Source organism: Mustela nivalis, assembly GCF_964662115.1.
Source record: "Mustela nivalis genome assembly, chromosome: 3".
Lineage (NCBI taxonomy): Eukaryota > Metazoa > Chordata > Mammalia > Carnivora > Mustelidae > Mustela > Mustela nivalis.
This window is the reverse complement of record NC_139022.1, coordinates 51182885-51200826: the sequence shown is the minus strand read 5'-3', so window position 1 is coordinate 51200826 and position 17942 is coordinate 51182885. Positions and strand designations below refer to the sequence as shown.

The window sequence follows — 17942 nt, the reverse complement described above, 5'->3', positions numbered from 1 at the left end:
TATTATCAAACATAACTGAAGTGCTGCTTTTTAGCTCCAACCCCGATAAATTCCTGAACAGAGTATCAAATTTTTGATAGATTCTTTCAGCCATGCTACTTGTTTTAAGTATTCATTATCAGCTTTATTAATTTTTACTAACAAAGACATTACCTAATTGATGGCAATTAAAAGTAATTATTCTACAAAGGAAGTCATGCAGAACATATAAAGCGTTTGAATCAATATAGAAAGTTGATGAAAAGTTGAAGTCATCATTTGACTCCCCATTTCCCCTTGTAAGGGCCTGGTTGGCCAGAGGGAGCCATTTTGTTGCCGTGAACTTGTATTGACCCTGCCCCTCCCAGAGGAATTTGCTTGCAAAGCCTAGATACAAGGGCGGGGCAGACTGGATAAAGACATCCAATCAGTGGGGCACACGTATATCCACTAGGGTGAATTGAAATTCAATTGGCCACCTGTGTATAGCCCGGCTAAACTACCTCTATAAAAGTTAGTCTGTGAGGCTGGGAGGGGTTGCCTCTTTGCAAGAGAGGGCCCTGACCGGTCAGTATAATTCTCGATACTTGGTGCAAAATAAAGCTTTGCTTGACCTTCGCTTTGTATCAGTCTCGCTCCTTTGATTACGGACCCTAACACCCTCAGGTAGAAAGTCTTCGCCAATTTTTTTTTTCTTCTGTATCCCTGAATTGCTTTTAATTTTTAAAAAATTGCTATTTCCCCTTTTGCAATTTTAAGATGCTGTGATCATTCTGGTTCTTGCAAAGTTCGGGGATGACCACATCAAAGCCTTGGGTCAAGAGATGTATCCTGGTTGTGATTAAAGCAAGCAGATTGTTCTGTGAGCACCCTCTTCTGGACATTGTCCAGAATCAGAGAACAAGAGACTTTTTTTTTTTTTTTTCAAAGATTTTGTTTATTTGACAGAGACAGACAGCATCGAGAGAGGGAACACGAGCAGGGAGCGGGGAGAGGGAGAAGCAGGCTCCCCACTGAACAGGGAGCCCAATGCAGGACTCGATCCAAGGATCCTGGGAGCCTGACCTGAGCTGAATCCAGACACTTAGCCACTGAGCCACCCAGGTGCCCCAGAACAAGAGATTCTTTAAAAAAAAAAAAAAAAAGATTTTATTTATTTATTTGACAGACAGAGATCACAAGTAGGCAGAGAGAAAGAGGGGAAAGCAGGCTCGCTGCCAAGCAGAGAGCCCTATGTGGGGCTTGATCCCAGGACCCTGAGATCATGACCTGAGCTGAAGGCAGAGGCTTTAACCTACTGAGCCACCCAGGCTCCCCAGGACAAGAGATTCTCAAGCACAAGGCACACTGATCACCCTTTAGGTTTTCAGAGAATTGAACAGTTCAAATAAAATACCGGATTTTTGAGAGGGGCTACAGAAGGGTCTAGAATATAGGGTTGGTAGAAACTTTTCAGAATCTTGAGCTGTTACTTCCAAATGATTAAAGCTGAATTCCAATAAATAAACAAATTGGGTTCTATGGAGAGACAAATAATAGTGTTGACTTTGTGTTGTTTGTTACCTGAAAAGCCAGTTATTTCTGCTTCATAAGTTTTCCCTAACATGTCAAATGATGACAGTCTAGGCACACTTGGCCTCATTTCTATGCAGATGGAGAGAGCAGTGTGCCTGCTTTTGGCATCCTCCTCTTCAAGGCCAGTTTCCTTTAGAATCCTTTGGATAATTTGGCTTCAGCTTTGCCCATTTTAAGATTCACTCTCATACTTCAAGTCTTTTTGCAAAAGTGATTTACATTTTTGCCTGTGCTAGATGTTCAGTGTGCTGCTCATTGCTCCATAGAGCAGGTGCAGTGATTTCCAAAGAGAAAAAAAAAAAAAAAAAAAGACAAGAGTCGTACAAATAAAAGTAGTGAATTTTAAAACTGGCATAACGGGGCACCTGGGTGGCTCAGTCGGTTAAGTGTCTGACTCTTGGTTTCGGCTCAGGTCATGATCTCAGGGTCATGAGATTGAGCCCTGTGTGGTGGGGCTCTGTGCTGGGTGTGGAGCCTACTTAAGATTCTCTCTATATATATCCCTTCCCCCTACTCCCCAGAGCATGTGTGCACTCTCTCACACTCTTTTTTTTTTTTAAGATTTTTTATTTACTTATTTGACAGAGAGAGATCACAAGTAGGCAGAGAGGCAGGCAGAAAGAGAGGAGGAAGCAGGCTCCCTGCTGAGCAGAGAGCCCTATGCGGGGCTTGATCCCAGGACCCTGGGATCATGACCGGAGCCAAAGGCAGAGACTTTAACCCACTGAGCCACCCAGGCGCCCCAACTCTCTCACACTCTTTAAAAAAAAAATCTTCAAAATATGTGTGAATAAATAAGGAATTTATCAGTAAATAAGGGGTAAATAAGTAGTGGCAAGATAGATAAGAGTCACCTTTTTGGTTAACCACTTGGCCAATTTCTCTGTCTCCTGCTAGCTTTTGATGTTTCCCCCTTTCTTCATTCCAAGTATGGGATACTGGGTTTTTGTTTTTGTTTTTGTTTTTTTATAAACATATAATGTATTATTAGCCCCAGGGGTACAGGTCTGTGAATCACCAGATTTACACACTTCACAGCATTCACCATAGCACATACCCTCACCAATGTCCATAACCCCACCACCCTCTCCCTAGCCCCCTCAGTTTGTTCTGTGACATTAAGAGTCTCTTATGGTGGGACGCCTGGGTGGCTCAGTTGGTTAAGCAGCTGCCTTCGGCTCAGGTCATGATCCCAGCGTCCTGGGATCGAGTCCCACATCGGGCTCCTTGCTCCGCAGGGAGCCTGCTTCTCCCTCTGACTCTGCCTGCCACTCTGCCTGTGCTCACTCTTGCTCTCTCTCTCTCTCTCTCTCTGACAAATAAATAAATAAAATCTTTAAAAAAAAAAAAGAGTCTCTTATGGTTTGTCTCCCTCCCAGGGATACTAGGGTTTTTTAATACTTGTCAGCTGCCACCATCCTTAACATAGGTCCCTCTTGTTTAGCTCGGTCGTCTTGATGTTTTCAAGTCAAGGGCTATGAAAACTCTTAAAACATTATCAAAAATTTGGAAATAATAAGTGGCAGTCTTTTAAAAATTGTATTAGAAACCCCTACAAGCCCTCTGATGCTACAAGAGATGGAGCTTTGTTTGACTTACTGTTTACAAAAGAAGGGTAGCAGAATGTGCCACCCCAAAATACGAGTGTCTGCATTTAGGACATGTCATCCCCAAATGAACCACTTGGGTATTTTGATTATTTTGAGCTTCCGGGACTTGAAAAAACAGCAAGTGCAGGGAGAGGCTTTCTCTGAACTCTCTGTATCTGCCTAAAGACAGATCATCCAAAAGGAACTCAAGTGTCATCGATCCTCTCCCGGGAGATACATCAACTAGGGCAAATTGACTCCTATCACAGGAAAGAAGTCGTCCTCACACCTGGACAGACTTCATCACAAAGTGCCGTTCCTCCTGTCTTCTCCAGCCATTCATTACATCTCCAGAGAAACTGGAAGCAGGTGGTGTGGTCTGAAGCTCTTCCAACTTTTACAAACAAGGTACTTCAGTTCAACCTTGGTCAATAGAAAAGATAATATGGATGTATATACAAACTATCATTTTAGCTCATGCTTTTGTTGATTACATGACATGGAAGCTTAAAGAAGTTGCCAAAAAAAAAAAAAAAGGCACTAGAGTGGAAGTTATTTCTTTGGATACTTATTTGCCTTATTCAGGAGATTTCCATAATTGTACAGAGACGATTTATTATGGTGTATCCTAATTCTTTGTGAAGATTGAGTTCTGAAAAAGCCCTCACAAGTACTTTTTAATCTCTGAAGTACTCTGCAGTGATAAAATTGAGATCAAGTTCCAATGTCCTCTTGAAATTACCAAACTCCTTACACGAAGAATTTTAAATTTCACAAAGGTCTTTGTTGGTGAAAATGAAGACGCTCTCAATGGATCGTTGCTTTACTATTATTGCTAATAGTACTATAAAATCTGCAAATACAGGATCAGTGATTTAAGTTAGTGTTTTTTTCCCTGGAGAGTGTCTTTGTTCTTATTTAGCAGAATCTCAGCTTATTCTTACTTCTTCCCCTCTGCTCTTAGTTTAGCTTCTGTTTCCTCTGTGTCTCTATCACAGATGGAAAGACTGACCTACTTGTAGGGTAGCCAGAGGAATCCCCATCTTTCCTCTCTCTGGTTTATTCAGATGGAGAAGAGATGATAATCTGACTGTGTTTAGCAACACACTATCATCAATAAGACACACAAAAGTTAGGCATACCACCCTTTTGAAGCTTTTAATCTTGGGAATGAATAGATTCCCTGCGTAACACATTCAACCAGAGAACAATGGCCCCCAGACACTGCAAATCCATGGACCAGTAACATTTCAAAAAATTGAGACTTGCCAACTTTTTGTTTTGCCAAAAATCAAGTAGCCACTCTACCTACTATCTAATACCACCATCATTCTATAGAAGAGAGGACTTTTTTGGCACAAATATAGATAGGCATCTCTAAATAAGTAAACAAATGGAAAGGATAAATTTAACTTCGGGGAAGAATTCACAGTTGTTCTTGTTTTTCCCATATCCCCATTAACTGGTGGGGACTTTGGCCTGGGTGAGGTTCTCTAGCAGGGTAACTGCGGATGTAGACTTTATCCACGTGTCCTGTGGTTATATGTCTGACATTGGACAAGTCGCCTCTGTTAGCATCTGTGTTCTCGTAAAATAAGAATAATAATAACTTCTTCATATGGTTTTCCTGGAAACTAAGCAAGATCATGCATAGAAAGTGCTTAATACAAAGCCTCATGCAAGTAGGTGCTTGATTAAATACTCATGGTTGTTACTGCTGTTTTCCCCACCCAGTTATCAGATAGAAGTCTTGAGAGTTACTTACATGTGGAAAAGTTTGGGGTGGAATTCGGAAACAAAAACTTAAAACGTTCTGAAGAAATGACATCTCAAGAAGATACCGAGATTTCGAGAAATTGAGTACTTTTTTAGGAGCTAGGGGCTGTCTCAAAAGTGTTGTTAAAAATTATGCTGAGTAATCTTATGTGTAGAATTCACAGGGAAATACCAGATCATGCATTAATGCCTACCTTTTTCTAACCCCTCTATTTAAAAAATGAGGATGTAGAGGCCCAGATCAAAAAAATCCTTTTAATGTCCCATAGAGAGAAGTAGTAGAACCAGAACTAGAGGGTGGGTTTCTTGACACCCACCCCCTGTACCCCTAACCCAGACTAGGGGATGATTCTCACCATTGGCAAGGGAAGGAACAGCTGTTGGTGGGAAATGAGGGACCCTTGTGTCCTCTCCTTAGGATCATTGCTGCTGGGCTCTGGGTCCCTCTTCTGTTCTGCGGTGTGGTGCTGGGCGGTCGTTCTTATATCCTCTACCCTTCTTTCTGGAATTAACATTCAGCCATTTGTTAAAATATTGTCATGCTTCTGTACAGCACCCCTCTTCCCCTGCCCAGTGCCCTGGCTACCTGGCTCCAGCCTCCAGGAAACCACCACCTGCCCATGGTTCAGCCTCCAAGGGGACAGTGCTGCCCTTCCGGCGCCTGTATGTCTGGCATCTTGCCGGCCCATGTTCTAGATGCTCGTGGCTGGGCCACACCAGTTGTCAAACATTTTTAATATCCCTTCTGCCCTCTGGCAACCTGTCGGACTGAAACAATAAATCCAGTTTTAAGGCCTGATAACAGTGTGGACGTCAACAGACAGTGAGGTGGCGGGAAGCCCTCTGATCATCCTCTCTCAGTAATTTTTTTAAGTGATTCTGTTGGAGGGGGCGTCTGGCTGGCTCAGTCTGTAGAGCACAGGAGTCTTGATCTCGGGCTTGTGAGTCGGAAGCCCCATGTGAGCTGTAGAGATTCCTTTAAAAAAAAAATCTTGAGGGGCGCCTGGGTGGCTCAGTGGTTTGGGCTGCTGCCTTCGGCTCAGGTCATGATCTCAGGGTCCTGGGATCAAGCCCCGCATCGGGCTCTCTGCTCCGCAGGAAGCCTGCTTCCCTCTCTCTCTCTCTCTCTCTCTCTCTGCCTGCCTCTCTGCCTACTTGTGATCTCTGTCTGTCAAATAAATAAATAAAATCTTTAAAAAAAAAAATCTTGAAAAAATGATTCTGCTGGACAGCTCAACAGGGGTTCGTGTCACATTCTGTTTTCTACCCTTTTTGGGGTAAGATCTCTGGTTTGCCAGAATAAAGGAATTTTGTAAATTTTAAAGTACACACTAGAGGGCAGTGGGCCCATATGTAGACACCTGACCGTTACCACTTTCTGCAAATTTCTCCGCCCTTCCTTTGTGTAGGGGAGGGTGCCCGGAGTGTCCTCCACATCACACAAAGCCATTTATGTCTGGAGTGTTATTATGAACACAGAGTAGCTGCTTGGGAGCCCCCGTCTGTCCTTCCTTGTAGGCTTTTTTCCATCTTTCTTCCAATCACTTCTCAACGGGGCTGCCGTAGTAAACTTAGCGATTCTTCTCATGGTCATGTCCTTTTTCTTTCTTTTTTTTTAAAGACAAGAGCATGAAAAGGTGGGAAACATTCATTCTTAATTTGGGGCAATGTGTTTTTTTTTTCTTTTTTTTAAGATTTATTTATTTATTTGACAGAGAGATCACAAGTAGACAGAGAGGCAGGCAGAGAGAGAGAGAAGCAGGCTCCCTGCTGAGCAGAGAGCCCGATGTGGGGCTCGATCCCAGGACCCTGAGATCATGACCTGAGCCGAAGGCAGCGGCTTAACCCACTGAGCCACCCAGGCGCCCCGGGGCAATGTGGTTTTCTATCTCTGCCTCTTTGCCTTTGCGAATAAAGTCACGAGTTAAGAATGAAGAGAAAACAAACAGGGAAGGGGTGTCATATTTTGCACGTGCAGACGCAAAACCCATTTACCCAAGTCCACAGGGCTGCCCCCTTGGCCATGATCACTGAGGAGAATTGTGTTTCAACTGTGTTTACCTCTCCTGCAGGCTCCTAGGGCCCCACTTGCTGAGAGGGGCGTAGCTGGTCTGTGTGATAGGGAACAGGGGTAGGGATGAGTGGGTTTAGACACCGTGAAGTCATGAGGTTGAGTGTTTGTGGAGCTCTGGGGTATTGAAGAGGGAAATTCAGTGCAGCTGATCACGGCCTGAAGTTCAAGAGGAAAACAAAGGGACACTAAGATGTATGTCAGTGGCTTATGTATGAAATCTACATACGACACAATCGGAGAACCTAAATATAGGGTTTGGTTTATTTTATGGTGTTTTTTTTTTTTAAGATTATTTATTTATTTATTTATTTGACAGAGAGAAATCACAAGTAGGCAGAGAGAGAGGAGGAAGCAGGCTCTCCGCCGAGCAGAGAGCCCGATGCGGGACTCGATCCCAGGACCCTGAGATCACGACCCGAGCCGAAGGCAGCGGCTCAACCCACTGAGCCACCCAGGCACCCCGTTTGGTTTATTTTTAATTACTCTCCTTTGTTGTTCCTTTGAAAGGGCTAACCCTCTGAGCCTGGATTATGTGAGTCCCTTGGCTTTACAGAAGTTAAAGAGAGAAAGCACACTGGGGTGTGCTTCTGAATTGGTGAGATCTATAGCAGTTGTGTTCATACACACGGACACATATCTAGAGCTATAACTTTTTTCTTTTTTTTTTTTTAGATTTTGTCTATTTGACAGAGAGAGAGAGATCACAAGCAGGCAGAGAGGCAGTCAGAGAAAGAGGGGAAATGCAGGCTTCCCGCTGAGCAGAGAGCCCGATGCGGGGCTCAATCCCAGGACCCTGAGACCACCACCCAAGCCGATGGCAAAGGCCTAACCCACTGAGCCACCCAGGTGCCCCTAGATCTATACATTTTTGAAGTGTTTGAAGTGTTTGTTCACTATGTGTATTCTTAGACACTTTTGGGAGATAAGATGCTCTTTTTTGGATTCACCCAACCAGAGGCTGGGAGGGAGGGGGGAAAGGACACCTGGACCCTCATAACAGCCCGTGTTCTGCAGCGCGGGGACAGGGATTTCCCTCTGCGTTTCTCTTGGTGTTGCTAATATTTATTGAGTGTTTACTGTATACCACGTATTGTGTTAAGTGCTCAGCTTAGATTATCTTGATTAGTCCTCACAGGAACCTGATGCCATATGTGTGGTTTTGATCCCCGTTGACACTTGAGAAATCAGAGGATCAGGGTGGTTGCTTGGACTGCAACAGTGAGGAAGCGGAGGCTGAGATTTCAACGCGGGCTGTCTGACTCTGCAGCATGGGCTTGTAACCCTCATTTCCATGCCCCCAGTGGAAGGAGGGAGGCTGCAGCCGGTACCATCACCAAATCATCCCTTCTCCTGAGCAGACCGACAAGGTGCACTGTGGTCTCACACACCCTGAGCTGGCTACGGGCTTTCTGACCTTATTCCTTCCAAGATGCCCCAGCTGTTCTGGGGAGAGCCTGGGCCATCTCTCTCCCCGCACCCCTCTGATGCACATACACATTCATGGGTTTGGTTTTCATGTCTTTCATGTCTCCGATTTTTTTTTTAAGATTTTATTTATTTATTTATTTATTGGCAGAGAGAGAGAGCTCACAAGTAGGAAGAGAGGCAGGCAGAGAGAGGGGGAAGCAGGCTTCCTGCTGAGTAGAAAGCCTGATGCAGGACTTCATCCCAGGACCCTGAGATCATGACTTGAGCTGAAGATAGAGGCTAACCCACGGAGCCACCCAGGCACTCCAATATTTTTTTAAATTTTTTAAAGATTTTATTTATTCACCCAAGAGAAAGAGAGACAGAGAGAGCATAAGCAGGGGGAGAAGCAGAGGGAGAGGGAGAAGCAAACTCCCCGCTGAGCTAGGAGCCCAACATGGGGCTCGATCCCAGGACCTGGAGATCACGACCCACGATGAAGGCAGACACTTAACCATCTGAGCCATCCAGGCAGGCGCCCCTCATGTCTCTGATTTTGTATAAGACATTATCACGGGAGAGTAATTAAAAGCCCTGGTGGATTTATGGTGTGGCCTCCCGACATGCTTGTGTGGTTATTTATGCCTAGATGACAGGGAAGATTAGCATTAAATGCCGAGAGAAATGCACCTGCCCCGGGGATGCAGTTAGAGGCATCGATCAAAGATGCATTTGGAATGCAGAGGTCTCAGTCTAATTACCAGGAATAGTGCCGGCTTTCTTCAGCTCCATTTAAGGGTGGAGAGCAGAAGAGTTAGGGCTGAGAGAGAGGTGGACCGTCACCTTCACCTGTCAGTAGATTCTTCAGGGGGCAGAGGAGCAATCTCTTGGGTCTTTGAGGTAATTATCCTAGTGCCATGGATGAGGGCAAAACCTGCCCTAGAGACAGAAGCAGGCAGAAGGACTAATGCATGCTCCTATTGTTACTGCTACTAATTAGTCACATTTGTTAAGTGTCTGCGATGGGCTGGATATTCCTAGGGTGAAGTCTTGCCTGTATCATCTCATCTGATCTGTAGATGGTCAGCCCCTCTTTGAAGCCTGAGCCTTTCCAGCCTCCCCCCCACTATCACTTACTATGCCATTTGTATCTCTGGGAATCCAGGAAAGGCGCCGCCTGCTTGTACGCGCGGTGTTCACCTGAGCTCAAGAGGAAATAAACATTGCCAGTGACGGAGGCAGAACGGGATTAGCAGACTTGTTTCTTATGTGAGGATTTTACTTCCACTGAGAAGGATCATTTTTTTTTTAAAGATTTTATTTATTTATTAGACAGAGATCACAAGTAGGCAGAGAGGCAGACAGACAGAGAGAAAGGAGGAGGCAGGCCCCCCGCTGAGCAGAGAGCCCGATGTGGGGCTCGATCCCAGGACCCTGGGATCATGACCTGAGCCGAAGGTAGAGGCTTAACCCACTGAGCCACCCAGGCGCCCCGAGAAGGATCATTTTGTTGTTAGATTGTAGTCTGTGTTTATGGGTATCAGTATAATATGTTTCACATTAAAATGTAATCATAATTAGTAGTAGCAGTTATAATAACCCAAATGTCAGTGGTCCCTTTGTCCTTCAGTTTCAGTGTCTGTCCTTGCTGTCTCTAATTTTGCTCTCATTGCACCCCAGAATTGAATTTCAGAGGAAAGAATCTACAAGGTCACAAAGGAATTGGTGAGCAGGGCACGGGGCTGGCTCCATCGATAGGGTATGTGACTCTTGATCTCAGGGTTATGGGTTTGAGCCCCACATTGGGTGCAGAGATTACTTAAATATAAAATCTTAATGGGGTGCCTGGCTGGCTCAGTCAATGGAGCATGCGACTCCTGATCTCAGGGTGTGAGTTTGAGTCTCAGGTTGCGTGTAGAGATTAGTTTTAAAAAATCTTAGCAGTGCCTGGGTTATGTTGGTCCAGTTGGTTATGTGTCCAACTCTTGGTTTTGGCTCAGATCGTGATCTCAGAGTCCAGGGATCAAGCCCTGCATCAGGCTTTGTGCTCAGTGCAGAGTCTGCTTCAGATCCTCTCTCTCTCTCCCTCCCGCTCACTCTCTCTCTCTCAAATAAATAAAATCTTGAAAAGATCTTAAAACAGTGGTGCCTGGGTGGCTCAGTTGTTAAGTGTCTGCCTTCAGCTCAGGTCATGATCCAGAGTTCTGGGGTCGAGCCCTGCATCTGGATCCCTGCTCTGTGGGGAGTCTGCTTCCCCCTCTGCCACTCCCCCTGCTTGTGTTCCCTCTCTTGCTGTGTCTCTCTCTGTCAAATAAATAAATAAAATCCTTAAAGAAAATATCTTAAAACAACAACAACAAATGAATTGGTGGGCAACATGGGTTTTGTAAGGGTTGGGGACGTGGAAAGATTTGTATCACATGTAAATCTCCCCCCCCCCCCCAACATATCTCTTCTTATACAAGGAGTTTAAGAGTCCATATTAGATACTTACTTGCTCTGGAGAGCCTCCCCACCTCAGATCTGAGGCTTTCTGTCTATGTTCTACACTCTTCTCCCCAGCAGTGCCGATGCCCACTTTTCCCTACGTCCTTCTCCTTCACAGGAGGATGCAAATTCCTCTCCTAATATTATATGTTATAGTTTAGAAACCATCTTTTGTTACTAAATACATTCTTAGCACCTTACACTTCCACACTTTGTGGTTTATCAAATTATTCCTTTCTTTTTTTTTTTTTTTAAAGATTTTATTTATTTATTTGACAGAGAGAGATCACAGTAGGTAGAGAGGCAGGCAGAGAGAGGGGAAGGGAAGGAAGCAGGCCCCTGCTGAGCAGAGAGCCCGATGCGGGACTCGATCCCAGGACCCTGAGATCATGACCTGAGCCGAAGGCAGCGGCTTAACCCACTGAGCCACCCAGGCGCCCCTCAAATTATTCCTTTCAAAGAAATTCTACTTACAAGAAATTCTAGGGGAATAACATTTTTGTTTCATTATAGAAATAGGCCTCATTGGGGTGCCTGGGTGGCTCAGTGGGTTAAAGCCTCTGCCTTCGGCTCAGATCATGATCTCAGAGTCCTGGGATCCAGCCCCACATTGGGCTCTCTGCTCAGCAGGGAGCCTGCTTCCTCCTCTCTCTCTCTCTCTCTGCCTGCCTCTCTGCCTACTTGTAATCTCTGTCAAATAAATAAATAAAATATTTTTTTAAAAAATTAAAAAGAAAAGTAAAGAGATAGGCCTCATTAAGACAGAATTCTGGGGCGCCTGGGTGGCTCAGTTGGTTAAGCAACTGCTTTCGGCTCAGGTCACGGTCCTGGAGTCCCAGGATCGAGTCCCGCATCGGGCTCCCAGCTCCATGGGGAGTCTGCTTCTCCCTCTGACCTTCTCACCTCTCATGCTCTCTCTCACTGTCTCTCTCTCAAATAAATAAATTAATTAAAAAAAAAAAAAAGACAGAATTCTGAAATGAAGGACCATCTTCAGAATTTTGACCATAAATGGTGTGACATCGCCCACCCCCATTCAGACATTTTATGTTTAACAGTACTTGAAGGAGTTCATTAGCATTGGAATTTATGAAGATGACAGAGTTTTGGGGATGCCTGAATCCATATTTTGTAGTGAGAACCATAGAAGATTCATTATAAACTTAATATAGCACTGTGGGGTGCCTGACTGGCTCAGTTGTTAGAGCATGCAACTCTTTTTTTTTTTTTTAAGATTTTATTTATTTATTTGACAGAGAGAGATCACAAGTAGGCAGAGAGGCAGACAGAGAGAGAGGGGGAAGCAGGCTCCCTGCTGAGCAGAGAGCCCGATATGGGACTCGATCCCAGGACCCTGAGATCATGACCTGAGCCAAAGGCAGAGGCTTAGCCCACTGAGCCCAGGTGCCCCTAAAGCATGCAACTCTTGATCTTGGAGTCATGAGTTCAAGATCATGCTGGGCATAGAGCTTACTTAAAAAACAAAAACAAACAGCTTAAGATGGCACCAGAACTATATCGATAATATATTGTGATTTCTATTGTGTGTCCTAACTTAACCTTTAACCAGACAGTTCTGGTTCTGTCTGCCCCATATTACTCTTATCCCTAGTTCTGGTTCATAGTTAGATGTGAGAAATTCAAACCATATCACATTCAAACATATTTTCCCCACTTGTGCCCACTAATGGCTTTAATCCAGACAAAATATCTAATTGACAACCAAAGGTAAATGAAACCCTAATTCCTGTATTTGCTCCTTGCCCTCTCCCTTTGTCCCCGCCCTCCCAGAATCATCTCAGGTTACCTTTTTACAATGCAGTCAGATTTCCTGGTTTTCACTGTGGCTTTCGAGAGTTCAGATACATCAAGATTATGTCTCTGTCAGAGCCTGTTGACTAAAAATGTTTCCAATGAATCCAAAAAGGTAACTGTAATATCAGAGGGGTAAAACTGTATCAGGGTTGGCTATGGATGGCTGGTTTAAAATTCCTGTGAAATTTAACTGTGGACTGGCTCCTTTTAAAAGCAAAATACAGGTTTATGCTCCTGAAAGTCTGCCTTCAAATGAATTAAGCTTTGATTGGAATGGCATCATGTATTGTAATACTTTCCATTAAGTAAATGGCTTTTAGCTGTTCAATAAAATATGCAGATTATCACTGAGATTTAAGTTTCCCTGGGCCCACAATACTTGCGATTCTGGGCAATAGCCTAAGATAGCAACAAAAGACTTTGCAGGGATGCCCAGGCAATCATATGAAAATAAGAATGGCTAATGTCCAGGAGGGAAAGAATTTTTATTTTAAACTTGGTATCAGATCATTAGAAATATATTGAGAGAAACTTAAGACAACCAAGACAACCAGAACTTAATAGACTTATCCAGACAGGCTTTGTTGTGAGGTTGAGAATTCAGTTTGAGCATTGTTACTGTGTGAATTACTAAAAGTGTATCCATTTCTTCAAGCACCACTTCTGTAGTTACAGAGGGGAATTGTTGGTTAGAATTTGTGGCAAGAAGAAACCTCTTTTTTCTACCCACCCCCCCAACTTATTTATCTTAGTGGGAGGTATAAAAATGGTGCCAAAATCCTCTATGTTACGAGCGGTCCTCAACTTTTATTTTCCTTTTCTAATGAGCTAAGGAGGGAGGCTGAAATTAAGGAAATGAGTATTTGTGAAATGGTGGCTCAGAGTGACAGCTGCTGATTTGAATGGATGGCCAGCTGCCTTTAGACTCGCAGAAAGAAAGAGAGGTAGCATGCTTGGTGCTGTTTATTTTCTTCCTTAGATCTTCTGTGTCTTCCAAACTACCCCCAAATCAATATTAATTGTTTGATAGTGAAGAAGGAGAAAAACTAAAAATCTTAGTTATAACCAGTTTATATTACATACAGGCATGAGGAGACTAGAAGGATACTTACCAACAGGAAAACTGTGTTTATCTCAGAGTAATTGGGGTGACCAGTAATTTTTAGGTTCCTTTCTCTTTTGCACATTTGCATTTCTTAATTATTCTGCAATTCATATTACCTGCATAATAAATGAGCATTTTTCTACAGGGAGCATTATCTACATAATAAAACACTGGGTTTCTATATATAAAAATAATACCCATACCGAAAAGTAAATATTTGTACTGTAAATTTGTTCTCGTCGAGGTCAACATTTTAGGCTTTACATGTAGATAACTCCTCTGGTTGGAACTGGATTCATCGGGGTTTAGAGACTGCCTCAGAGGAGGCCTTGAGGGGGCGCCTGGCTGGCTCAGTCCGTAGTGACTGGTGCCCTCAGGGTCATGGGTTTGAGCCCCACGCTGGTGTGGAGCCTCCTCCAAAAAGAGAAGACAAGACAGGAAAAGGTCCTGCAGTCCTGCAGAAATGGGCAGAGTCCCCTGTTGCTCTCTCCCCGGCAGCCACCCAGAGGCCACAGCAGGCCTGAGACTTGAATAATTGGATCGGTAATCGTGAGAATAATTAGATCTTCCCCTCATTCCTAATGCTTTCAAACCATCCCTGATCCTTCTTATTTGAGCCCCTGAATAACTGAAGAGCCGACAGCAGGCCAGGCATCAGTCTTCCTTCCCCATATGGCAGCCCCACTGAGATTTTTAAAACAGAGCAGATCACATTAGTCTTCTGCTAAAGACTCATCAAAGGATCCCCAATGCATTAAGAATATAATTTAAACTCTTTACAAGCGACGCTGCCTGATTTGGCTAAGACAGCCTCAGTGACTTCATCTTTCCCACTTCCCCGTAGGAATAAGCTCTGGCCACGCTTGCCCCCGTGCACAGCTCAGGACCTTCACGGTGTGCCCATGTTCTGGAATGCTGCTCTTCACCTCGCCACCGCCGCCACCACCTTCTTCTCCGGACTGACTCCATTTTTCCCGTCCCAGTCTATGTGTCTTCCTTCTCAAGGGGGCCTTACCAGACCGCTGTGTTTGACTAGACATGTTCTGCCTCTCACCCGATCTATTCTGTAGTAGTTACCCATGGCTATACAGCGAGTCACCCCAAATCTTAGTGGCATCAAACAACAAGCATTTATTGTCTCATGTACTTTCTGTGGATCGGTAATCCAAGTGTGGCGGGGCTGGTTCGATCTGGCTCAGGGTCTCTTAGGAACTCACAGTCAAGGCTTCAGCGAGGGCTGGGGTCATCCAAAGGCTCAACTGGGGCTGGGGGCTCTGCTTCCAAAGTGACTCACTCACCTGTCTGCCAAGGCAGTGCTGGATGTTCTCTATTTCCAGTTAATTCTTTACTTGCTTATTGTTTGTCTCTCCCCACTCATTCATTCTCTGTCCTCTGCACCCACCAGTGCCTAACACACCGTTGCTGCTCAGTAGATATTTGTTGAATGAATAGGAAACCCCGACCTTCTAACTCAGCTAATTGCTGCAAACAGGGTGTATAAATTGGGGTGGTAAAATGAACATTGCTGGCTAATGTTGACTTCATCCAAGAAACTTTAACTGAATAATTGGATAAGGGTAATTGGACTGATTTCTTCTTTATTTGCAGAAGCACTTTCATTTCTTTCAGTTGGGAAACTAGTAATATACAGTTTTAATTTTTTCCATAACTGATTTCTTTGATTTAAAAAAAAAATTTAAGACTTTATTTATTTGAGAGAGGTAGAGAGAGAGTACAAGTAGGCAGAGTAGCAGGCAGAGAGGGAGGGAGAAGCAGACTCCCCACCGAGCAGGGAACCCGATGCGAGGCTCAATCCCAGGACCCTGAGATCACGACCCGAGCCGAAGGCAGAGGCTCAACGGACCGAGCCACCCAGGCGCCCCTGATTTCCTTGATTTTTTTTTTTAAGTGAAACTGTTCACAACAGATTTGGTTTTTTTGTATCTTTTCCTGTAGGATCATTTTATTTACAGTTGACCCTTCAACAACACAAGTTTGAACTGCATGGATTCACTTACACACAGGTGTGTGTATGTATGTGTGTGTGTGTGTGTGTGAAATACACTACTACAAATGTATTTTCTCCATGACCTTCTTAAGAGTTTCTTTTCTCTGGCTTACTTTATTGTAAAAATCCAGCATATAACAGAGAGTATACAGTATATAAAATGTATACAGTATATAACATGCAACATGCAAATATGTGTTGACTATTTGTGTTATCAGTAAGGCTTCCCGTCAATACTAGGCTATTAGTAGTTAAGTTTTTGGGAAGTCAAAAGTTATACACAGGGGCACCTGGTTGCCTCAGATGGTTAAGTGTCTGCCCTCAACTCAGGTCATGGTCTCAGGGTCCGGGGATCTAGACCCACATCTGGTTCCCAAAACCAAGGTTTGATAATTGGGGTCAAAGTTATTAAAATGATATGACCCTGAGAATAATTCTTTTCCATATTGTTTTTGGGGGAAAAGAAGTTTCAGATTTGCTTTATTTTACAGAGAAACATTTTTTTTTAAGAACTCAGCTATGAAAAGATAGATTCTAGTTTAGTTTCTAGACTCGAATTAAACAAAGAAATTCTGTGTTTTCAGATTTCAGTAGAAATGAGAATTGCTTACTATTCTTTTTTTGTTTTCTTTCCTTTATATTTTTCAGTTTCAGTCGTTCTGAGGCTATTTCACAGAAACAGAGCAAAATGTCCACCGAATCATGAGTGTGTGATGAAATAGTTTCGTGCCAGTGTGTGTGTTTATTAAGTAGGCTCTAGGCCCAACATGGGCCTTGTACTCATGACCCAGAGATCAAGAGCTGCATGTTCTACTGACTGAGCCAGTCAGGCTCAGTTAAAAATTTAGCGTGGGGGCTACCTGGGCAGCTCAGTGGGTTAAAGCCTCTGCCTTCGGCTCAGGTCATGATCCAGGACCCTGGGACGGAGCCCCACATCGGGCTCTCTGCTCCATGGGGAGCCTGCTTCTTCCTCTCTCTCTGCCTGCCTTTCTGCCCACTTGTGATCTCTGTCAAATAAATATATAAAAAAATTTTTTTTAAAATTTAGCTTTGGAAAATTAGAGCAGTTGAATTTCCTAAAGCTGTTTATATTATTGTGTATATTATATGGAAGTATATATATATATATATATACACACAATAAGTGTATATATTGTGTATATTATATGGAAGTATAGGATATTATATTTAAAATATTTGAGAAAATATTGGGGCGCCTGAGTGGCTCAGTCAGTTAAGCATCTGCCTCTAGCTCAGGTCAAGATCCCAGGGTCTCAGGGTCAAGTCCCAGGTCTGACTCCCTGCTCAGTGGGGAGCCTGCTTCTCCCTCTCCCTCTGCCCCTCCCCAGCTCACACTCACTCTTCTGTCTCTTTCTTTCTCTCTCAAATAAGTAAATAAAAGATCTTCATAAAAATATTTAAGAAAATATCATTAATGCTATGCTGATACCCCCAAAAAAGTCAAAAGGATTGACATTCGGGCGCCTGGGTGGCTCAGTGGGTTAAGCCGCTGCCTTTGGCTCAGGTCATGATCTCGGGGTCCTGGGATCGAGTCCCACATCGGGCTCTGTGCTCAGCAGGGAGCCTGCTTCCTCCTCTCTCTCTGTCAAATAAACAAATAAAATCTTTAAAAAAAAAAAAAAAAAAGCATTGACATTCAAGTCAAGCTTCCTGTCACATTTCCACAACCTGGCCAAATTATATTTAAGAGCAAGATCTCATCTTGCCCTTGCCCACTGAGGTTTCATTCAGCAATGTCCCTGTGCCAGCGACTGGGCCCAGCATTGGGTTGCAAAGAAGAGGGTGTGATCTGTGAGGAAACTATCTTTTTCTGAAGCAATAGTTTGGTCAGGGAACTCTGTTAATAATTAACGTGGTTACTACTGGTGGAAAGTTTAAGGCGTAAGCAATATGCTTTCCTAATTCTAAAACAAACCTGTGTTTCTCCAGAAATATAAATATTTGGAACAAGCAGAGGGCTTGTAGGTTATCAGGCTTCTGTGTCAGTTAGTTCTGTGTTCCTCTGGGACATTGGCTTTTTTTTTTTTTCTTAAACACAGTGACTCTGGTGCATTTTCTTAAATAGTCTTGTCTCATGTAGAATTTTATCACCATTGGAAAATCTGT

The 17942-nt window shown here is 43.7% G+C and overlaps 1 protein-coding gene and 1 long non-coding RNA gene across 4 annotated transcripts in view; one reads left to right on the top strand and one right to left on the bottom strand.

The window, feature by feature from the left end:
- MCC (MCC regulator of WNT signaling pathway) overlaps positions 1-17942 on the top strand; it is a 435968-nt gene that overhangs the window by 125666 nt on the left and 292360 nt on the right. The window lies entirely within an intron of this gene.
- On the bottom strand, positions 3669-5581 carry LOC309860633. The gene is made up of 3 exons (XR_014309506.1): positions 5506-5581; positions 5276-5421; positions 3669-3996 (listed from the first exon to the last, which is right to left on the bottom strand). It is a non-coding gene; the product is annotated as an uncharacterized lncRNA (long non-coding RNA).